The sequence below is a fragment of the Hibiscus syriacus genome, unplaced genomic scaffold (genome assembly GCF_006381635.1).
Source record: "Hibiscus syriacus cultivar Baekdansim isolate YM2019G1 unplaced genomic scaffold, ASM638163v2 tig00111201_pilon, whole genome shotgun sequence".
Lineage (NCBI taxonomy): Eukaryota > Viridiplantae > Streptophyta > Magnoliopsida > Malvales > Malvaceae > Hibiscus > Hibiscus syriacus.
In genome coordinates, this window is record NW_024063017.1 from 621,100 (window position 1) to 645,015 (window position 23,916).

General features: G+C 31.8%; 1 long non-coding RNA gene across 1 annotated transcript; it reads right to left on the reverse strand.

The window, feature by feature from the left end:
• Window positions 1-22,693: 22,693 nt before the first annotated feature.
• Window positions 22,694-23,351, reverse strand: LOC120155688. The gene is made up of 3 exons (XR_005518987.1): window positions 23,117-23,351; window positions 22,895-23,029; window positions 22,694-22,795 (listed from the first exon to the last, which is right to left on the reverse strand). It is a non-coding gene; the product is annotated as an uncharacterized LOC120155688 (long non-coding RNA).
• Window positions 23,352-23,916: the final 565 nt, after the last annotated feature.

Genomic DNA, 23,916 nt, shown 5'->3' on the forward strand with positions numbered 1-23,916 from the left:
AAAGTCAAAATATTTTTTAAAAATATATAAAATTTATAATTCTTTTAAATTACAAAATATTTATCATCATTATCATTATTTTGAAAAAAAAATACTAGTTATAAAACTTTTATAAAATTATTCATATTTTAAAATACTTATCCTCAAAGTTTTCTTATACTAGATTATACGTATTGTGTAATTTAATACAAAAATCTTACAATTAATAGATCAAATGAATTATTATTCATTTTTTAAAAAATCAATAAAATACAATACAAATGAATTAAAAATGAATAAAATTCAATACAAAAAGAATATAAATTCATTTTTTTCTTTAAAAATATATAAAATATATAATTTTTTAAATTATAAAATATTTATCAGCATCATCATCATCATTTTAAAAAAGAAATACTAATTATAAAACTTTTATAAAATTATTCATATTTTAAAATATTTACCCTCAAAGTTTTCATATACTAAATTATACGTATTGTGTAATTTCATGCAAAAATCAAAATTTGTCGAGTTATCAAATAATTTGTAAAAGAATATTTAAATATTTGAATGTATAAAGTTTTTTTCACACACAAAAAATAAATAAATAAAGTTGACGTTTTTATGCAAATATCACCATAACAGAAATTAATTACATATTAGACACCATTTTAAAAATATTTATAAAATTAACACATGAGTGTTTTACACGTTTAGCAAGGCGCTTCAGAGGACGCGTCTTACTGCAAATGGTGTTAAATTGAGAAATATAATCTGAACGGTGCCTGACAGGAAAAATTAGTGGGTAAGGGTGATTTTTTTGGGAAAATCGCCGCCTATTTCCCCGATTACTATTCCTGATTTTATTTATAGAAGGTAAGATTACCATTAAAAATTAAATTATTAACAGTAAATTTATATAATATAATTAAATTTGATTAGAAAATAAGGGTTTAAATCATATTTTTTTATCTATAGATATTTAATTTCTCTTTTTATTTAAGTAATTGTCTAACTTTTTTATATTAAGTGTTTGATCATTAAAAAAAACATATAATTCAATTAGTGTTTAACCCGTAAAACATATAAGAATCTTTCTAATTTTAAAGTCTTACTCTATTGTAGAATACTTGTGATCATTCGTTATTTTTTTTGGCTCAAGTGCTTAAATTGTAAACACTTTGATCTTATGAAGATTTTTAGTTTGTGTATTTGTAATTTTCCTTTAAGAGGGTATTCTTAGGTTAAAATCATTTAGTGGGTATAGGATTATACTTTTTCTTCTAAGGTTGAACAAACTAACGAGTTTTGAAAAAGAAAAAAAAAACTAATTATAAAAAGCAAAATTAGTGAAGGTAGATTTTATTGAAAAGTTGAATTACTATAAATCTTATTATTTGTTTCATTTTCTATTACTTACATAAAAAATTTAAAAGCTAACTCTAGATTCTTGATTTTTTCGATTGATAGATTGAATCAATAAATAGTTCTATGATTTTTTATTTAAATATTTTAAATTTAATATTAAAAGTTTAACTTGTTAAAAAATATCACATTCACAATTTGATAAAATTTGCTTCCAATAATCTTATATTCACTCAACTAAATAATGTAATCTTGCATTTCTATCAAATAAATCAAACAAGATAATATATCATTATCAATAATGTAACATGTATGATGATCTTATTTTTAAAAGTAATATTATAAACCCCTTTTTTTTCTCTCTAGTCTACTTGCTTTTTTTGTTCCTTTTTTTTCTTATGTATTTGAGAGATGGATATATCAATCTTGGTGTTGGTAGTCAACCGCATGTATTCCTTGTTTGTCTTTATTTTCTCATATTATATCTTTTTTTTATTTTCAATAACTTAGTCTCTATGGCACATTTTTCGTTTGTCTTTATGACACATTTTCCTCTATATTTTGGTACTTTTTCATTCATTTGTCTTTTTTTCAAGGTTGAAGTTGACGACGCGTCGACTAATCAAGATGATGTCAAAAACCACTTGGTTTAGCTCAAAACACTTGGTTTTAGCCAAAAACCACTATCAGTCTCGAGATCAACATGTCAGTCTCGATACAAAATTCCAGTAGGCTTTTTGGTATCGATACCATGGTGTTGGTATCGATATTGGTGGGCAAGTATCAATGCTCACATAAACAGTATCAATAGCAAAGGTTCAACGACTATATTTTTTATCATTGGGATGGTCGTTTCGATACCCACTACTCGGTATCAATACCAAATGTGCATGTGACCATTAAATGTTCAAAATTAATGAATTGAATGGCTCCAAACGATTAGAATAATTTTAGAAGACATAAAAGGGACCAATATTAAACCAATTGAAATATCAAACCAACATCAAAAGAGTTTTAGAGCTCAAATTTTCATATTCTTTGTAATACACTTGTGAGCTTCTTTGTTTATTCTTGCTTAAGTGTGACTTGTGTGAAATCTTAATTAGATGCAAACACATTTGCATTGTAAGATTTTCTTTTGCTTTCTAAATTTGTAATTCCTCTTGTGGAGAAAATGTAAGTAACGTTTTGGGGGTATAAACCTTGTGTGTCATTGTAAGGTTACACCTTGTCCTCAAAGGTTAGCAAATCTAGTGGATTTGAGAAATTCTTAATGTGGATGCTAAGGTAATGGATGTAGACTTTTGTTTAGAAAGTCGAACCACTCTAAATTCTTTGTGCAAAACTTTAATTTTTGATTGCTTCCACCATAAAAATTTTAAAGGCCAATTCACCTCTTTTGGCTATTTCGGTTGTTCGTAAGAGCTAATTATTGCTATTAGAGCAAGTCTCAATCGACAGTTTAACAACCTTGATAAGGTCCTAGGAGAGCTCTATCAAATTCCACAATCAACTGATAAAGATGGTTTCAATTTCCGGCTCCTACAATGTTGAAGACTCTTAACCATTACAAGACCATCATACTTCAATAGTGCAAACTATTCTTATTGGAAGAATAGGATGGTGTTGTTTGTCAAGCTACCGATTATTCTATTTGGGATGTCATCATTGATGATTCACCTACTCCTCCAAGAAATAAATCAAAATGGACAAATGAAGATAGGAAGCTAGCTCAACTCAACTCAACGTCAAAGCCATACACATTCTATTTTGTGCACGTGGCCCTGATGAGTATAGTAGAGTTTCTTTTTTCTCCAATGCTAAAGAAATTTGGGATAAGATTAAAGTCACTCATAAAGATACAACTCAAGTAGAAAAATCAAATATTGGCATTCTCACACTTAATTATGATAATTTCAAAATGAAGCCTGATGAAGACATTAAAGTTATATATAATCGATTTACCGCTATCATCAATGAATTAAAGGGTTTTGGGAAATTCTACTCCAATGAAGAGATTGTGAGAAAATTCCCTAATAACTTATCTATGGCATGGAATCCAAAACAAAGACTATTGAAGAAGCCAAAGATCTTGAAGTTCTTAATCTTGATGAACTTATCATTACTCACTCATGAGATGAGGCTTCAAAGCAAAGAAGAAGAAGAAGAAGAAAGAATGAGAAGAAGCAAAAAGGATGTTGGAATCGCTCTCAAGTCTACCTACGAAGATAAAGAAATTTCAAGTGAAAAGGTGAATGAAGATATGGTTAAGCTCTTCAAGAGATTCAAGAGATTCATGTCATCCATAAAAAAAGAAAAGAAACATGAATCGAAGAGGGATAAGGATCCTATTATATGTTATTATTTCTAAAAATCGAGATACATTAAGTATGAGTATCCTCGCTTAAAGAAGAAAATATTAAGAAAGCCAAAGAATAAGGCTTTTGTGGATACATGGAGTGATGAAGACGTCGTCGATGATGAAAATGATGTAGTCAACATTTGTCTCATGACCATCCAAAAAGATTCAAATGTATCCTCTAGCTCATCTAATTCAAATTCATATACATTTGATGAGTTGCAAGATGCCTATGATGAATTAGTGTTAGAATGTGGAGTCATGATTTTAAAACACAAAAAAGTTCATTCAAAATTTAAAATTGAAAATGTGTCATTTTCTAAGACTTATAGTGAACTTGAAAGCAAAGTCAATGATTTACAATAAAAATTAAATATTATTTTAGAGAAAAAATTTAGACATGCAAAATTTGCTTTCCAAAATTCATGAGGATCATTAAAGGAAAATTGATGATCTTGAGAAAGAAAAACCTAATTTTAACAAAATTATTAAAAATAAATTTAAAAGAGGAGATTGCTCCAAATCAAAATTTGTCAAAAATAACTTATACAATAGACATGTTATTCCCCTAAATTTTATAAAGAAAAATTGGTTAAGAGTATATGGGTCCCTAAATGACTCATTCCTACAAAAATATGGATATTATATCGCCATGGATACCCAATAGGACTAAATTGTTTGACACTAACATCAATGGACCCAAAAAGATTTGGTCACCAAATGTTGTATAATTGTCTATTGTAGGTGTGTTGAAGCTATTGTGAGCAAAATCAAGCTATTGTGAGCAAAATCAAGCTATTTTGGAGCTCTTAAACACACTAAAGAAGAACACTAGAAGAAAGGGAAACTTAACAAATCAACCTTATTTCAAGTAGTAAAATGTTTTAATTTCATGCAATTTTATGCTTTATATTATTTATGCTTTTGTGCTTGATTGTATGTCCCCACCTAGTGTCATATTTCAATTAGTTAGGGGAGTTAATATTGCATGAATTGTTTCTTTGTGGCCTTATATGCTTAACTTGATAACTTTTGGCCCTATATTACTTTTTGTGGTATGTTTTGGACCTTGTTTGATCTAGCTTTTACCTCTTCAAAAGTCCATAATATACACTCTAGTAAAGTACCTATGAAAATACTTTAATTTAGTATCAAATCATAATATCTAGTGCTAAAGAAGTTTCTAGTGCATTTTATTGTCCTAAAATCATTAGGTGCTTATTCTGATAGGTTTTAGGGTTAAAATGCCAAAATTGGCATTTCCAAGCCTTTGGTATCGAGACTACTAGTTTGGTATCGATATTGATATTCCAGTAGTCATTTTTATATCGATATTGTGTTACCGTATCGATACCTATAGGAGAGTCTCAAGATCGTCAGTATCAATATTGAGACTGAGGCCGTCTGTACACGTTAAAAAGGCTATTTTTATCCAAAAACTTCCCCATTCTTATATTATTATAAACCCTAACCGACCCCCTCTTAAAATCCTTTTAAAAATATTTCATCTCCACTTCGTTTAACTGTAAATTCGTGACGAATTCTTCATTCCTTCGTCATCTAGAGTGGATTTGCATCAATATCATCAACATTTTTCATCAAAATTTGAGGTAATCCTATTTAAATCCATTTTTTTATTTTTCAAAATTCATGTTTAAAATTGTTTTTAAATCATGTTTTTAAGTTCCTTTTGATTCTAGAAATGATATATACATTGTTTGAACTTATTTTCATTGAATCAACATGTTTTGTTCAAAAAACAATCAAAAATCTATTCACGAGGGTTTTAGTTTTTTTTAAAATATGTGAAATTTTTCATAATTGGTTGCAATTAGTTTGCTTATTGATATATATATATATATATATATATATGCATGTTTTTCTTGTAGCTATTTTTGCTTAGAATCCTGGTTTTAGGTTTGTCCACCAAGTGTTCGATAAAATTATTAAACGAATTTTTCTTTTACCATAGCAATTATTTTTGTTCAAAATGACTCCTAGAACAAATCTAAAACATCTTAGGACTAGTGGCACTACTCTTCAATGTCAATCCTCAAACTCCGTAAGTTTTGAAAATGCTTGCTTTCGAGATACTAATGTCCTTGACCTATTTAATCGCTTTTTCAAGAAAAAAAACCCCTTTGAACCGAATGTACCATCAATCCAAACTTTCTTATGTTGTGGCTTTACCAATTTACTATTTTTGAAACCTTTGTCTGGTGGAATTGGTTGAACTTGTTTAGTATTTCTCCCAAGGTCAATCCAAACATGTCCTGTTTTCTTTTTAAATGATATCCTAGTTCATGAGGAATATAACGTTAACAAGGTTTTAGGGATATAGTTGTATCTTATGGAAAAGACATTTACTCTTAATCCCGCTTTCATTGCCTATTTTTTTAAAACAACAATGATGATGGTCCTTTTAAGGATAATATATATATTCAATAGGCAAGATTTCAAAATGATAGCCATACCTCCCTTCATTTTCCTGATCTTCTACTTTTGCTCCTCATTGTGTGGTTTTTCCGCCCTTTTGGTGGTAAAGTTACCAATATGCATGCTTGTGATTATTGGTGATTTTATCATATCAAAAACGACATTTGTTCAAATTTTTCCATGGTAATATTCTTAGAGCTTGTCGACGTTGTCTCAAGAGGGGTAAATTACACCAAAACTCTTCTTATGGATGCATCCTTAGTTACATATTTAGGAAAAACTTAAAGTGTCCATCGTTTATTACCTTCCCATTCCTCTTATTAGTGTCATCGATCTTAAATTGGCCCACAAGGCTAATTGAGATTTCAATGAAGATACCGGTGAATGGGACTCTTATCGAAGACAACTCATGGACGTCGTTGAGGAATAAGAAAATGAAATAGAAGAGCCTTCGGTGCCACCACCTCAAGAGGAAACCTCGATGAAGACTATGTATGATGACATACTTCAAGGCATTGGGAACTTGAATGCTCGTATGATTATTATGGATCGTCACTTGGACTCGCTCGAGAATGACATCCTATGTTGCTTTTAGGACATTTTCATTATGGCTAGTTTTCATGCACTTTATGGATATTTTGTTTAAGTATTTTATGTTGATTTATGTTTAATACTTTTGTTTTTGAACTACTCTTGATGTTATTTTTATGCTTATGAAATTAATTATTTTATGTTAAGCATAATTTGATATTGTCTTATATTGTTGAATATTTGAGTTTCCTATTAGACTAACATATTTTCTCTTTTGAAGCCTAATTTGATTTTGTTATAACAAAAAGGGAGAGAAATATGTCGAAGTGTAAACTTTGCTAGTCAAAGATTATTTTAGCCAAAAATTATTTTACTAAGGGGGAGATTTATTTTACAAAACTAATTTGACAAATCATTTTTAAAGCTAAAGAAAATTTTCACAAAGGGTTTTATTATATCAAAAATAGGGAGATTGTTGAACTAACTTTTTATTTTGATATAACGTGATTTTTAAATATTTTAAGTTATTAAAATTTGTATTTTACAATTTTATAAATAATTTTTCATAAATTATTTCAAAGCATTTTTAAGTGTAAAAAATAATCAATGTTTTATAAATATTATATTTTACATTTTATAAATATTGTTTTAAAGCTCAAAACTCTTGATTTTTGCTAAAAATCATTGTCAGTCTCGATACCAAAATTTTAGTAGTTTTTTTGGTATCAATACTGTTATGTATGGCTCATAAAAAGTCTCGTTGTGGGGTTACGAATTATGTGGGTTGGGGGTGTGGGGGCGCAGCCCCCGCGGTACGGTACAGGGTTGATTTTGTAATTATGTACCAGGGTTTTCTATTATAAATAGAGATGTAACCTAGACCTAAAATATCATTGAATAAAAACTTCTAGCGCCGCATAGGCACCGAGGACGTAAGCACATTGCCGAACCTCGTAAAATTCTCGTGTTCTTTCGTTTTCTTTACCCGTTTTCGTCAACAATTGGTATCAGATGTCAGGAGCAAAATTCGAAGTCGCGAAATTCGATGGTCAGGGTAACTTCGGATTATGGCAAACGAGGGTGAAGGATCTATTGGCGCAGCAAGGGATCTTGAAGGCTTTGCGACCTACAAAGCCGGCGTCGATGGATGAGGAAGATTGGGAAGAATTGCAGCAGCGAGCGGCAGGAACCATACGATTATGCTTGGCGGACGAGGTCATGTATCACGTCATGCATCTATCGTCTCCAGACAAAATTTGGAGGAAGTTGGAAAGTCAATTTATGTCCAAATCCTTAACGACAAAACTGTATCTGAAGCAGCGGCTGTATGGGCTGAAGATGCAGGACGATCACGATTTGGCGCAACACGTGAATGTCTTCAATCAAATCGTTTCTGATCTGGCTCGGCTTGATGTGAAAATTAAGGATGAAGACAGAGCGATGATTCTGTTGTTCGTTGCCTTCCTCTTACGAACACATGGTGACTACTCTTACATATGGGAAAGAGACTATCAACGTTGAGGAGATTACTGCAGCCTTGTTGGCTCACAACCAGCGGAAGCAGAATGCAGGGGAAAGCTCTCAAGCCGATAGCTTATATGTCAAGGGTAATCGAGATCGTGGACGGAAGCCAGAGAAGGCAGGGTCCGGGAAGCGGAATTCCAGATCCAAATCCAGGGATAAGAAGACGATTCACTGTTACAAGTGCAAGGAGGCGGGACATATGAAGCGAGACTGTCCGAAGTTGAAAAAGCAGACCGATGAGAAGCGTGATGGCTCATCCAAGTCTGTGAACGTGGTCGAGGATGATACTTCTGATTGCAGTGAGGGTGATATGCTTTCTATTTCAACGACACAATTGACGGATGCTTGGATTCTTGATTCTGGATGTTCTTATCACATCACGCCAAATAGGGAATGGTTTTCGACATACAGGCAGGTTAATTCTGGTTCGGTTTATTTGGGTGATGATCGATGTTGCAATATTGTTGGTATTGGTGATGTCAGAATTAAGATGCACGATGGCTCCGTTCGGACGTTGAGTGGTGTTCGACATATCCCAGACTTGAAGAAGAATTTGATTTCCTTGGGCACTTTGCACAAGAATGGTTTTATCCCTAAGGCTGACGAGGATAGGGAAACCATTCGGATTGTTAAAGGAGCATTGACTGTGATGAAAGGCAAGATGACTGCAGGGAATATCTACAGATTGTTAGGGAGTACCGTTGCAGGTGGAGTTCACTCTGTTGAGTCCTGTGATGATACGACAAAATTGTGGCATATGCCCCTTGCTCATCTTAGTGAACGTGGTATGGCAGAATTACACAAGAGAAACTTGTTGCATGGTGTCAAAAGCTGTAAGCTCGATTTTTGCAAGTATTGTGTTCTTGGTAAACAGACTAAAGTCCGTTTCAAGACTGCGAAGCACACAACTCAAGGGATTCTTGATTATGTGCATTCTGATGTATGGGGGCCTTCCACGACATCGTCTTTGGGTGGATCTAGGTACTATGTTACTTTTATTGATGATTTTTCACGGAAAGTTTGGGTGTATTTTTTGAAACAGAAATCTGAAGTTTTTGAGAAGTTCAAGCTGTGGAAAGCTGAGGTAGAAAACCAAACAGGACGAAAAATCAAGTGTTTGCGGTCTGACAATGGTACGGAGTACACAGATTCACAGTTCCTACAATTCTGTAAGGAGCATGGGATTCAGAGGCATTTTACAGTGCGCAAGACACCACAACAGAATGGTGTTGCGGAACGAATGAACAGGTCGTTGAATGAAAGAGCCAGATGTTTGTGGTTGAATGCGGGGCTTCCCAAACACTTCTGGGCTGAGGCTGTTAACATGGCGTGTTACCTTATCAACAGATCGCCAAGGGCATCGCTGGCTGGGAAAGTTGCAGAAGAGGTATGGACTGGTCATGATGTTAGTTTTAATAACTTACGGATTTTTGGTTGTCCTGCTTATGTGCATGTACCTGCTGATGAGAGATCCAAACTTGATGCAAAATTGAAGGAGTGCATTTTTCTGGGTTACAAGAAAGGTGTCAAAGGATTCAAGTTCTGGGATCCAGTTGCGAAGAAAGTTGTGATTAGTAGAGATGTCGTTTTTGATGAACAGTCTATGTTGCAGCAGAAGCAAGACACGACAGTGGTAGATTTCGAGCAGTTTCCAGTTGAGAAACCAGAAACTTCTCAACCGACTTCTGGTGGTTCCACTACGGATGATTTACAGGATTATAGTCTCGCCAGAGACAGGGTGAGACGGACGAATATAAAGCCTCCGAACAGATTGGGTTTTGAAGACTTGGTATCTTTTGCACTTACTGTTAGCAGTGATGATCCATTTACTTTTCATGATGCCGTTACTAGTCAGGAAAACGACAAGTGGATGGCAGCCATGGTTGAGGAGATGGAGTCTTTGAATCACAATCGCACATGGGAGTTAGTTCCCCTTCCTGAGGGTAAGAAGCCGATTGGTTGCAAATGGGTGTATAAGAAGAAACCAGTAGTAACAGAAAAAGAGGGGGAGAAGTTCAAGGCTCGTTTGGTAGCGAAGGGTTTTTCACAGCAGAAAGGAGTTGATTATGATGAAATCTTTTCTCCTGTGGTCAGGCACACTTCAATCCGAGCAGTACTTGCATTGGTGGCTAGTTGGGATTTGCATTTAGAGCAGATGGATGTTAAAACTGCTTTTTTGCATGGTGATTTAGAGGAGCAGATCTACATGCGGCAACCTGAAGGTTTCACTCAACCTGGAAACGAGCATTTAGTTTGCAGATTGAAGAAATCTTTGTACGGGTTGAAACAGTCTCCGAGACAGTGGTATAAACGGTTTGACTCCTATATGATCAAGATTGGCTACAACGATGTGAGTATGATTGTTGTGTCTATGTTAAGAGCCTTGATGATGGTTCTTTTATTTTTCTATTACTGTATGTTGATGATATGTTGATTGCTGCGAAGAACATGGATGATGTTATCGGTTTGAAAACTTTATTGAGTCAGGAATTTGATATGAAAGATTTAGGTGCTGCAAAGAAAATTCTTGGAATGGAAATTTGCAGGGACAGAGACTCAAGGAAACTGCGGCTATCTCAACGGGGTTATGTTGAGAAAATGCTAGAAAGGTTTGCGATGAGCAGCGCGAAACCAGTTAGCACTCCATTGGCGAATCACTTTAAGCTCTCATCAGAACAGTGCCCTAAGACATATAAGGAAGCTGAAAATATGGCAAAGGTTCCGTATTCTAATGCTGTTGGCTGCTTGATGTATGCGATGGTATGTACTCGTCCTGATTTAGCTCATGCTGTTAGTCAAGTTTGTAAGTACATGTCTAAACCTGGTAAGCAACATTGGGATGCAGTCAAGTGGATCTTTCGGTACTTAAAGGGTACTGTGGGACATGAAATTGTTTTTGGGAGTCAGCGGGATAATCCTTTGGTTGTAGGATATGTGGATTCAGATTATGCAGGTGACTTGGATAATAGAAGATCTACGACAGGGTATGTGTTTACTCTTGGTGGAGGGCCTATTTGCTGGAAGTCTACTGTTCAATCTGTCGTGGCACTATCTACAACTGAAGCTGAATACATGGCAGCGGCTGAAGCTGCAAAAGAAGCTTTATGGCTTACTGGTTTAGTGAAGGAGTTGGGTGTTCAACAAGGTGGAGTTCAGTTGCTTTGTGATAATCAAAGTGCTATTCACTTGGCTAAGAATCAGGTGTATCGTGCTAGAACTAAACATATTGATGTAAGGTTCCACAAGATCAGAGAGTTGGTTGCATCTGGAGAGGTTTTGTTTCAGAAGGTACATACTGATGAGAATGCCGCTGATATGTTCACCAAGCCAGTTACGACAGACAAGTTCAAGCATTGCTTGGACTTGTTGAATGTTTCGAGTTGTTAAAGAAGCAAGGTAACCCAACCCACATTGAAGTTTCCAAGGGGCAGGATATTCGCCAAGGTGGAGATTTGTTATGTATGGCTCATAAAAAGTCTCGTTGTGGGGTTACGAATTATGTGGGTTGGGGGTGTGGGGGCGCAGCCCCCGCGGTACGGTACAGGGTTGATTTTGTAATTATGTACCATGGTTTTCTATTATAAATAGAGATGTAACCTAGACCTAAAATATCATTGAATAAAAACTTCTAGCGCCGCATAGGCACCGAGGACGTAAGCACATTGCCGAACCTCGTAAAATTCTCGTGTTCTTTCGTTTTCTTTACCCGTTTTCGTCAACAAATACCATTGTGTTTGTATCGATACTGGTGGGTGAGAATCGATACTCACATAAACAATATTGATACCAAAGGTTCAAAGACTATTTTTTTACCGTTAAGATGGTCGATTTCAATATCCACTACTCGGTATCGATACTAAATATGCAACTGAGCATTAAATGCTCAAAATTAATGAATCCAATGACTTTAATCAATCCCCAACCGCTCCAACTGACTAGAATGATATTAGAAGACATAAAATGGGTCAAGATTTAGATAGAAAAAACAAAAAGTTAATTGCAAGATTAAACCTTCATCAAAAGAGTTTTAGAGCTAAAATTGACATATTCTTTGTAACACACTTGTGAGCTTATTTGTTTATTCTTGCTCAAGTGTGATTTGGGTGAGTGCTTAATTAGTTGTACACATTTTCCTTTGTGATGTTTTCTTTTGTTTGCTAAATTTATAATTCCTCTTATGGAGATATTGTAAGCAAAATTTTGGGGTATAAACTATGTGTGTCATTATAAGGTTACACACTATCCTCAATGGTTAGTAAATATATTGGATTTGAGAAATCCTTAGTGTGGATACTAAGGTTGTGGATGTAGACTTTGATTTAGAAAGTTGAACCATTCTAAATTCCTTGTACAAAACTTTAATTTTCGGTTTCTTTCTCCATAAAATTTTTAAAAGTCGATTCACTTCCTCTTAGCTATTTTGATTGTTCGTTATAGCTAACACTTAGCATTTAGAATTATGTGAGAAAGAATTGTTTTGAAGAGATGTAATCCTTTTTGGGATCTTTGCAACTTTTGGTATTTATGTTGCAGAGATAATTTCGTAAGGATATTAAGAGTTTTTAAGATCCTTTTGGGATACATGTGATATATTGTACTTGTACTCTGTGTTCTCTACGTTTATAGTGGATTATTGTTCATCTCGCCCATAGAGGTAGACAATGTCGAACCACGTTAAATCTCATCTTTTGTACATGTCTTATTTTATGTTAATATAGCTTTGATTATTTTTCCGCTTCCAAATTCCTAACATGTATATTATCGATGAATAAAAAAATTATGAATAGATACTAACTTGTAATTACCCCAAATTATTAAAAATAACATAAAAATATTTTTACATGAGGATAACTTTGCAAAGAAAAAATCAACATTGTCGTTGAGATATTTTTAAGGCTACCTTTCCCTTTATAATAGATTCAATTTATCATTTTTGCCCTTATAATTTTGCACATTAATTTAACCCTCAAAGTTATTTAAGGGAATCACCCTAGCCCTCGAAGTACGTTTTAAGTAATAGAACAAGGGGTGAACATTTGATTGAGTCGAGTCAAGTCAAAAATTTTTGAGTTATTCGAGTTGATGAGTCGAATTTAAGAAATTTGAGTCGAGTTATTTGAGTGTCTATGCTCATTTAATCATAATTATTTATAGTATTATGGTAATGAGTGGTTTCAATTTTTCGACTTTCTCTAACCATATAAGATATATATATATATATCAAATTCTTTTCACATTATAATGTTATTTAATAGATCAAATACAATATAAAATTATAAAATTATAAAATATATTCATTATATTTTTCTTTATTTGAGGGTAAAATATTGATGAGAGTATAAAAGAGTTAAGGAATTGATGGAAAGAAAGAATTTGCAAAAAAAAAATGCAATCTAAAGTCCAAATTGAGTAAAAATGCAATGTTAAGGGTCTAAATAAAAGAGAGAGAGAGAGTATTTTTAGTAAAAAAATAAGAATTAAAGTTACATAGGTATTCTATAGTGGTATATGAGAACGTGATTCAAATTCGGTAACAAACAGAAATAAAGAATGAATTGAAGAAATAAAAAAATTACGAATAATTGAGTGACTAAATTAAAAAAATAAAAAACATATTATCAAAAAGAGGGATTAAAAATACATATGTATTATATGATGGTTTAGGAGCATGTGGTTCAAATTTGGTTAAAATAGACTTAAAATGAAGGAAGAATTGAAGGAATAATGAAACCATGGACTAAATCGTAAAACCGTCAAAGACATAGTCAAATGTTCAAAATTTCAAGTAACTCAAAATTTCAACTCAAACCGAGCTCGAAAACCGAATTGATGTTTCGACTTAACTCGAATAACTTGAAATTAAAAAAAATTGATTTTTTAAATTAAATCGAGTTTTGTCAACCCCGAAAAAGAACTGTTATTCTTCTACGTTTGTTGATGTAAGCAATTTTCATGTAAGTCAATATTACTGGCTTGATTTGATAATGATGTGACATTTATTAAGAATAAGTAATAAAATATGTAAAATATTTACTAAATACAACAATTACAAAAATCTCTAAAATTTTGACATATTCCCTTAATATCACCGAAGTAAATAATGATTTTTTGAGAATTTTAGTAAATATTTTAATCTAATCCACTAATTAACAAACGCAAAAGACTGATAATTCTGTTAGTCAAAATGATCAACGAACTTCAAAGGCTAAGATGATGCTCCTAAATCACTATGAGGACACTATGAGGACTAAATTAATACAAAAAATCGTAGAGACAACAACAATAAATTAAATCTATTACAAAAATAAAAATAGTCCTTAATCGTATTTTTAACCATGAATGTAAAATTTACTCTATATTTCTAAATAATTTTCTCACATCAATATTAAAAGAAATCCTTGACTTTCCCGCTTTGGCTTATTTTCATGGCTTAAAATTACCAAGGAAATCCAGCTAGATGTTATTAAGTCACTAAAATTAGGATATTTAAAATTGAATATTCGTATTTTTAGGTATCTAAAATTTTTTAATACTAAAATATCAGTTCGTTTTTTATCTTGTTAAGTTTGGATACTCACAAATTAGGTATCCATGAAATTTGAGTATTCATATACTTTTTTTGTCATGTGCAACAAATTCATTTTCTTTATTTAAAAAAATACACATATAAAAAAATATAATTTTTTATATAAAAATTATATAATTTTAAAATCTATAATACATAATTCATACATAAATTTAAAAATTCAAATTACATAATTAAAAGAGAAAGCTATTAAAAATGAAACATAATTAAATTTAAAATATTTTGAAGTTAAAAGAACTTATTTGATAAATAATTTAAAAATTAAGAATTTAAAATATTATGATAAAATAATTTAAGAAAGTAATAATTTTAAATATTACGGTAAAATAATTTGAAAATTAGAAATAAAAAATAGGTTTAATATTAAAACAAATATCTAAATTATATATTTTTTCATTTAGGTGCCTAAATTATTTATTGTTCAATTAAGATGACTAGCTTTATAAACATTACTATTTTAGATACCTTGACGGTCGTTAAAAAGTCTCATTAAATAACACTTGTGATATTCTAATAATTTTATTTTTAAAAAAATTAAAATTATTACTATATTTTAAAAATATTTTATAAAAAAAATCCCCGTACCGATCCCTGCCTGTCCGTCTACCTCAAGTAGTTCAATGACCAAGTAGCTTTCCATGAACACCTGACAAAGAATACGAAGCATCAGGCATCCCAGTCCCAGCAGCTTCAGATTTCGCCACAACATATCTCCATAATTTGTTCATTGACGGGAGAGAGAGAGAGGGGATACAATAATTTCTTTTCTTTTTTTTTTAAATAAAAATTATCGAAATATAACCTATATCATTTAACGGAATTTTTTAACGATCATTTTACGATAGAAATACTTATAATGATAACATTTGTAATGTTAGATAATTGGATTGATCGAAAAAATAATTTAAACACCTAAATGAAAAAAATTTATATAATTTTAAATATTTATTTTATATTAAATCTAAAAAATATATAATAAAAGTATATAAAAATATCAAGTACTTAGGGAAATTTGTAACTCAGATCGACCCGTAAATTTGAAAAAATAACAAATTTAATATCTAATCCTAAAATTTAAATGTTTTTATTATAAATAGTCGCAAATTTTTAATCATGTCGATGGATCTAATAATTCTAATATAATATTTTTAAACACCTACCCCTAAATAAAACTATAAGAATTCTGACATGCTTAAGAACCCAACGAATGCTTGCTTACACCAGGGTCTTATCCAACTTTAAATTTGCATACACGCAAATACATCAATCATATACAGTAATAAAGTAACAAAACTGTAAACAATACGAAATTTCGAGCACTTGAAGTGGCTTACATTCATATATGTTCATAATCACTAGAGAAGAAAAAACTGTAAAATTAGTCACTATTTTCAGTCAATTAATTACTTTGAAGCATATGGTCCAATAAAGCTCGCATCACCCAAGTTTCCTCTTTGCAAATAAAAATGTGAAGAAAATTCCAATTCCCTGTAAGTTTGAATATTCAACGAGGGGAAGAAGGAATAATAAGACAAATAGCAGGCAAGAGTTCACAAAAAATTATTCTCTGTACCACCAAATCTTTTGACCTTTTTACTATTGAAAGCAGCCTCTCAAGCTTTTGATATCATGAGGTTCTGAAAAGTTGAATTTAGAGAGACAAAGGCAATAAACTTGGAGAAAGATAAGGAAAATAGTTTTTTGTCATTTATATTACACATATATTGCGATATAGATAAAATCCTGAAAACCCTAACAAGTATTTGAAAACATGGATGCAGATGCAATTCCTGGGGTTAAAGAAGATCCCCAAACCCCCCCACCATTGTTGAGAAAACAAGCAAAAATCCTACATCTCAATGCTTCATGGATTCCCCTAGTATGATGCTTCATCGGTTGTGGAGTGGATCTGCAGCATTTGGAACTTTCCTCTTACTTGAAAAGAATACGCCAAAAGAATGCCTCAAACTTCGCTTCTCTTGGGGAAATGGTGAACGAGCTTCGATGCCAACAAGCAATGGCTCATCATCTTTTTTATCAGATGAGGCCAGCAGAGAAAGCAACACCACCACCATTAGTGTCTGTATCAGCCGCAGCTGTAGAGCTCGTTGAAAATGCATGCTTTCTTCTCAGTGGTGGATAAACAAAGTAGAGAAGCCCTCAGAGAAATGTCAAACAAATTGCAAATAAAAGGGTCCAAAAAGCACTCGAGAAAAGGAAGAAATGTGGGCTGGTTCGGAAATATAAGAAAAAGGCCAATAAAGTTGATGTGAATGTTATCGAGTATACCCTGCAAACAAGGGACACATCTCACGAAGAGCAATTTCCTTTTGCTTTATTCGTGCTTTCCAAGGACTTTTTTCTCATTCTAATATGTTGTTTTCCTTGTGGCATTCAGTCCCTTAAACAAGGGGTTCAATTCATACCAAGAGCTCATACATCTTGGGTCTTGTGCTTTTAACTTTGTCTGGGTTTTATTTGTATGGTTTGGCAACTAGTCAATTTTCGCTTTTATAGCTGATTCAGATCAGCTCAGTGAGCAGATATATATAAAAAAATATTATGGTTTTCGAGTATCTGACCAACTATCAGGCAAACCTATTTTCCAAGGTCTTTTTTTCCTTTTGCATGCCAAAGTATTATGGTGTGTTTGGTTTGGAGAGTGTAAGATTTCCATAAAAATGAAATTCATATTCTCCGTTGGATTGATTGAGAATGTCATTCCCGGTAATCTTATATTATTAATAGTGAATTTTTAGGGTATATTACTGAGAATGTCATTATTTCTCTTTCCTTAGGTATTGTTGGATTACCGGTGTTTTAGACTAACATGTCCTTAAAAAAAATTATTTCAAAAATATTCTTATTCTGTTATTGAATAATAAAAATTCTACGAAGGTTAAATTACAAATTTATCCTTAAATTATTTTATATTTACAAAAAAAATTATATAATTAAAATTTCATATGAAGTTCATGGGTTAAATAAAATTTTACCATTTCATTAAACCTTTTTATATTTTTAATTTTGTAAAAAAATTATATAAATTTTATGAATTTAATTTTTTTAAAGAAAATATATAAATATTTTTTAACTTGTTAAAAAATAAATATATAATAAGGACAATTTGGTCAAATATACATTTAAATAATCTTTTATTCCTTTAATCAAACATGGTAATCTTACATTTTTGCTAAACTAACCAAACACAAAATACAACATTCTCTGATAATTTTTTATTCTCATTAATAATCTTACATTCCATGAATCAAACGCACCTTTAAATCTAAACAAAGTCCAAAGAACCCATGTGTATATTTATATACATAAAAGCTTTTATGGTATAGACAAATCTTTGCTTAAAGTACACGTTCTGAATTGTCTTGTCATGCCAAGACTTTAAACAGCTAACCTTTGCTCCCTAAATAACCCAATGATATGCCCATGGCATGGCTTCCCAGTTTTTGAAGTCTTTGTATCATCAAGTGATTGGTAGAATGGTAATCTTATTTTATCTCATGGCTGGTGGATTCTTATAACAAATTCTGGCCCAATTCTTTCCCTAAGACAGGTTAGATCCTAAAGGGTATACTTTAAAATATATTAAATGAGTTCGAATAATAACATTGTAAACAAATTAGGATCTGGTTTTCATTAGAATATCTAGTTTAGATGAATCGATTCTAAGTAGTTTTGGGAGGGAGAATAGGAAACTTACTTTGTATATAAAATATACATAAATAATTCGTCACAATTTACTACTAAACACGAGTTTTGACCCAGCATTAATGTGTAGTGGGGCAAGCATGCAAGGAGTGGAAATAACAATCAAAGCTGCTAGCCCAAAAGTCAAATTCATTAAGACCAAAAATACAAGCCCGTGATATGTCTATATGCTATAATTTTACATCAACATACATGGTGAACACATTTTACAATTGTAACACCCATTCCCCGTATACCCTTCTGTACACGAAATATATATGTCACATTACTCTTAAAATAGTTCTTCATTTGAAAATTTCAAAAATATTTTTTTTCTTTTCTGAAAACATAACATTTTAATATGAAACAAAACATTGATTTTAAACTGTTATAAGTTCTACTTAATTAAAATTAAAAACATTTAAATATTGTGATTACATGCCAACGAATTCCCCCCCCCCAAAAATAAACTAGATTTTCTTGGTGTCACGGATGAGTCCACCTTAATTGATGATCACCACAGCTACAAAAAACACTCCTTACTTAGTTAATCTTTGCTTTTACCTACGCGTGAGAAACAACACATGTTAAGCAATTACTTAGTGATATATATAAATAAAGAACATTCAAGGATACATAAGTATCTCATAGTTATTTGACTTCAAACTACGTTATAACATCCATAGGAATTACCTAATCCATTCTTATCATAACCAAACCTTGGTCATATTATCCTCATAACCATCTTTAGTATGTCCAACATACTTCTCTTTAGTTCATTAACTTCAATTTAGGTATCTTTTCACGTATTAACACATCCATTTATACATTTAAATTATGACATCCTTTTATACCTTAATGCATCCTTTCATGCATTTTAATTATGACATCCTTTCATGCCTTAATGCATCCTTTCATGCATTTTGTTTATGGCATCCTTTCATGCCTTAATACATCCTTTCATGCATTTTAGTTTATGGCATCATTTCATGCCTTAATGCATCATTTCATGCATTTTAGTTTATGACATCCTTTCAAACTTTAATGCATCCTTTCATGCATTTTAGTTTATTGCATCCTTTCATGCATTTTAGTTTATGGCATCCTTTCATGCCTTAATACATCCTTTCATGCATTTTAGTTTATGGCATCCTTAATTATGGATTCGATTTAGGGCAATTCATACTCTAAAACTCATTCATAATCTTATTTCCATACATATAATGATATCATAATCACTATTATAAACATATATAAATTTAAAGCATACTAAATTGAATATTCTTCATCTCGCATACTTATATTAAAGTACTCACCTGGCTTGCCTCGTTTTGGTATCCAATATGTAAAGTTGATTACTCCGGAACTTGGCCTTTGCCTTTTGCTTTACTTGATTCAGGAGCTTGATTTCGATCTATATAATATCCATTAAATACATGTTCAATATCAATTGTTAGTATATCTCCTAACAATTACACTTAAATATTACTCAAAAGCACCTATTAACAACTTTTCCCAGCAATATCAGCCTATTTTAAAATTTATGGCTCCTCATTATCGATACCCTTACTATGGTATTGATACTACCATACTATAGTACCGATACCCTATTATGGTATCGATACCATTTTTGCATTCTGTTTTGAAATGGTATCGATACCTTCCCTTCGGTATTGATACGCTCTTTTTGGTATCGATACTAATTGAATCAATATTGATACAACTTAGCAAATTCCTCACATTTTAGCCTATAGTATCGGTATTGTTCTATCAGTACCGATACCAGTGCCCAAAATTTCCAGTTTTCAACCCGATTTTCACCCAAATAGGATTAAATTTCGTTATACTAACACCATATAATACTACTAAACTCTTCTTTAACTGTCCATACTAATATTCCTTCATCTAACCTCTTAAAACATCTAAAATCTTTCAAGAACATTAAATTCTAAGAATCACACCATTTTTCCTAGTATGTTCTTAATCATATCCAATGCTTCTAATCTCTTATTTACCTCTTTGACAAGTCAAATCTACCAGAAAACATCAATAACCACTCATATATTAACATATCTTTTCAAAACCCATTTTCTAAAATCTCCATTATTTTCACCATTTCTTAGTTTTAATCTCATTAAATCCTTCCTAAGCTTCTATCATACTCAAATCTTCAACAACCAACCTAAAATGAAAGAATACACCATCAAATTGAAACCTCACCTTTAACTAGGGTTGAGAACTTCTTACGTGAAAAAGGAAGAAGAAGAGAGAGTTGACCTTGCTTGATCCCCTTTTTCCTTATTTCTTTACTTAATATACTATGTAAAATGAATTTTAAATTCATTTTATTCCAAATACCTAAAAATGCCCTTTTTAATCCTTCATCACTACAATTTAATCTAAACTACTACTCCCAACTAATTCTCATTTTTATCAATTAATTAATTTAGTCCTCCAAATTTTTAATTCTTTTCAATTTAATCACTGACCTATTATTTGGGGTATTATAACAATAGTTGCATCAACCAAAATGAAAGCTTCAAAGTTTGAAACTATCTGGATTGATAGTATTATTTCGTACCTCCACATGCAGGTCAAACAATGCTCGAGCAAAATTCACTATCTGCAAAATGAATAATAAAAACAGATGTTAATGAATCATGCCTATGGTGAGGCATAATTCAGATCACATCCGGCAACATGGGTGGCAAAAGGAACAATGTCAACTTGTAGATTACCATGAGGCAAAAGCAAGATAACCTTTTTCTTTCTTTTGTTTGGTGCAAAGGCTAAAAAAATTATGACTCCAAACCTAATAAAAAGCCACCACTGAAGAGGGATCAAATAAGAAAGGTGACCATTTTTAGATGGGATCAAGTGACGAGCCAACAAGTACAATTTTTATTTGTAAATCAGCTTAAAATGAAAGATTACTATCAATGCAAAACAACAGCTATCAATAAGAGAGAACCAAGAAAATTCAAATCAAATGGGCAAGCTAAGTAATGACATTTTAAGATACGAATGAAGTAGAAAGACTCAATATGATAGTTCAAATATCCATGAACAATCACACGACCTGAAGAACATCAGCAAATATCTGCATCAGTCTTAATATAATTTACGGTAAATTACGTGTTTAGTATCTAAACTATCAGTTTCGATCCGTTTTAGTTTCTAAACTTTTAATTTTTTCCAAAATCATGCCTAACGTTTAATTTTTGTTTCGTTTTAATACCTCGCCTGTAACGACACTGTATTTCTATGGGTAAATTACATCATTCATCGCTCAACTATCTTCTCACTTCTATTTTGATACTAAAGTTTAAAAATGTTCAAATTAACTGCTTAACTTTCAAATTGCTCCTATTTTAATCACTCTAATTTATTTTATCAATAATTCTTGTGACATCACATTTTTTTATGATTTTATTAATGTATAATTAAAAATAAAAAAATAAAATTGAAAGTTAAAGTAATTAAATTAGGAGTAATTTGAAAGTTAAGTAATTAAATTAAAAATTTAAACTTTGGTGACCAAAATAGGAGTGAAAAGATAATTAAGTAATAAATAATATAATTTACCCATAAAAAAGATATCACATGCAAATTACAACCTAACAAAAAAAAATACTAAAACGAAACAAAAACTAATCATTAAATATAATTTTTAAAAATTAAAAGTTTAAATACCAAAACTAATAATTTAGGTACTAAACACATAATTTATCCTATAATTTATCAATAAATTTAAAGTCATAAACTTTTAGAAATGGGGTATTTGCTTTATTATTCAATGCCTCCAGATAGTGAAATCCACTTGTCCACAATTATTTACACCGTTCAACCCTAAAGCTCTTGAAAAAACAATTAAAAGAACATCTGTATGTATTGCACATTTCCAAAAGCACAATTAGCCAAAAAAGCCACTTATAACCAATCAATCTACACGATTAAAAATAGTTATCCTGAGAATTACTAAGACACTAAGGCTGTATCCACATTATAAACACTTCAGTAGTTGGTACCATTGCCAATTACTGCTATACATCTCCAAGCATTAATCACTTGAATCAAAGGTGTCCTTCAACAAATTATGATTATCAGGCTCAAGAACCAGTCTCTTTGTCCACATTCATGTCTTTTTCATGAAGTAGAATCACATAAATCAAAGGCCATCTATCACAAAAGTCAAACTTTCACCCCTTGAACATATTCAAGACTTCAACATCAGAAATATCAACTTGAAAATCTTCAAAATGAGAAGCATGTATCTCTGGAGAAGCCGGCATTATTGCCACACATTTGAACTGTTTCCATTGAAACCAATATTTTTCCAACAAGGTTTATATCTCCACAACAAGCCATTATAAATTATAACATAAACGCCTAATAATACAAGAACACACCTTATGCTGCTTGTATTTATCTCTAGCTGCATGAAGTGCACCTCCTCTTCTACTCAAATACAAATCATGTATGATAAGGACACAGTCTTTTAGATCAGATGCTTTGTAGCCTGAGTGCTGTTGCAGGGCAGAGCTCTGCAGAACACAAATGATATGTTAATATTTACTAGCTATGGGCAAATAAAAAAAGCCATAGAGGGTAATGAGAAAAGAAACTCATACCCAAGTATGTTTCTTTGGTCTAATTATAAATCTTGAAAGGAAGATAACAGAAGCAGCAACAATGGATGGTAAAAATTTTACATATCCATAATCCAACAAACTCAATTCCGCAAGGTAACACCCAAGGAACTCTAGCTGCAAGCTGGAAGGCTATAAAAGACCAAAAGGAAGCGTACAGTCAATAACAGATAACAATGGAATTGGATTTTATAACAACTACAGAAGATATAGGTGCTTTTCTTTCTTTGTAATCTTCTTGAGCAACTCTAGTAATTCTCCTGAAAATCACCACATAAAACACAACGCAAAAGTCAGATTAACAAAACATTAACCTTTTAACAGTTGCCATTAGATATTCCTCGTCCACACAAATATACTTCCCATAAACTCTTACCTCAAAAATGTTATAACTGTAGGATTGCCTAGTTCAAACTTCAAGGACTTGAGTATGCCTGCCTCCATTTTCACCACCTTCATGTTTAGCCAACAATATTCAGTGATTGAATGAAGCAATGTACTATGAAACGCAAAAGAATAAAGGTGAACAAGTAGAAAGAAAGGAAATATTACCTGATCTTTTGTGTATGCAGTATTCGTTATATAGCAAAAATCTTCCACATTTGGTGGATTGATTTCCTCATACTTTCTGCTTGAAACAATTAAAACAAGCAAGAAACGAAAAAGAAAGTAAGTACACAGCATTAACAATGATTTCATACAAAGGAAAAACCAAAAAATATCAATGAATTCAGAAGCTTACGAGGCAATGAGCATTGAAGATACGTCCAATAGTTGAAGTC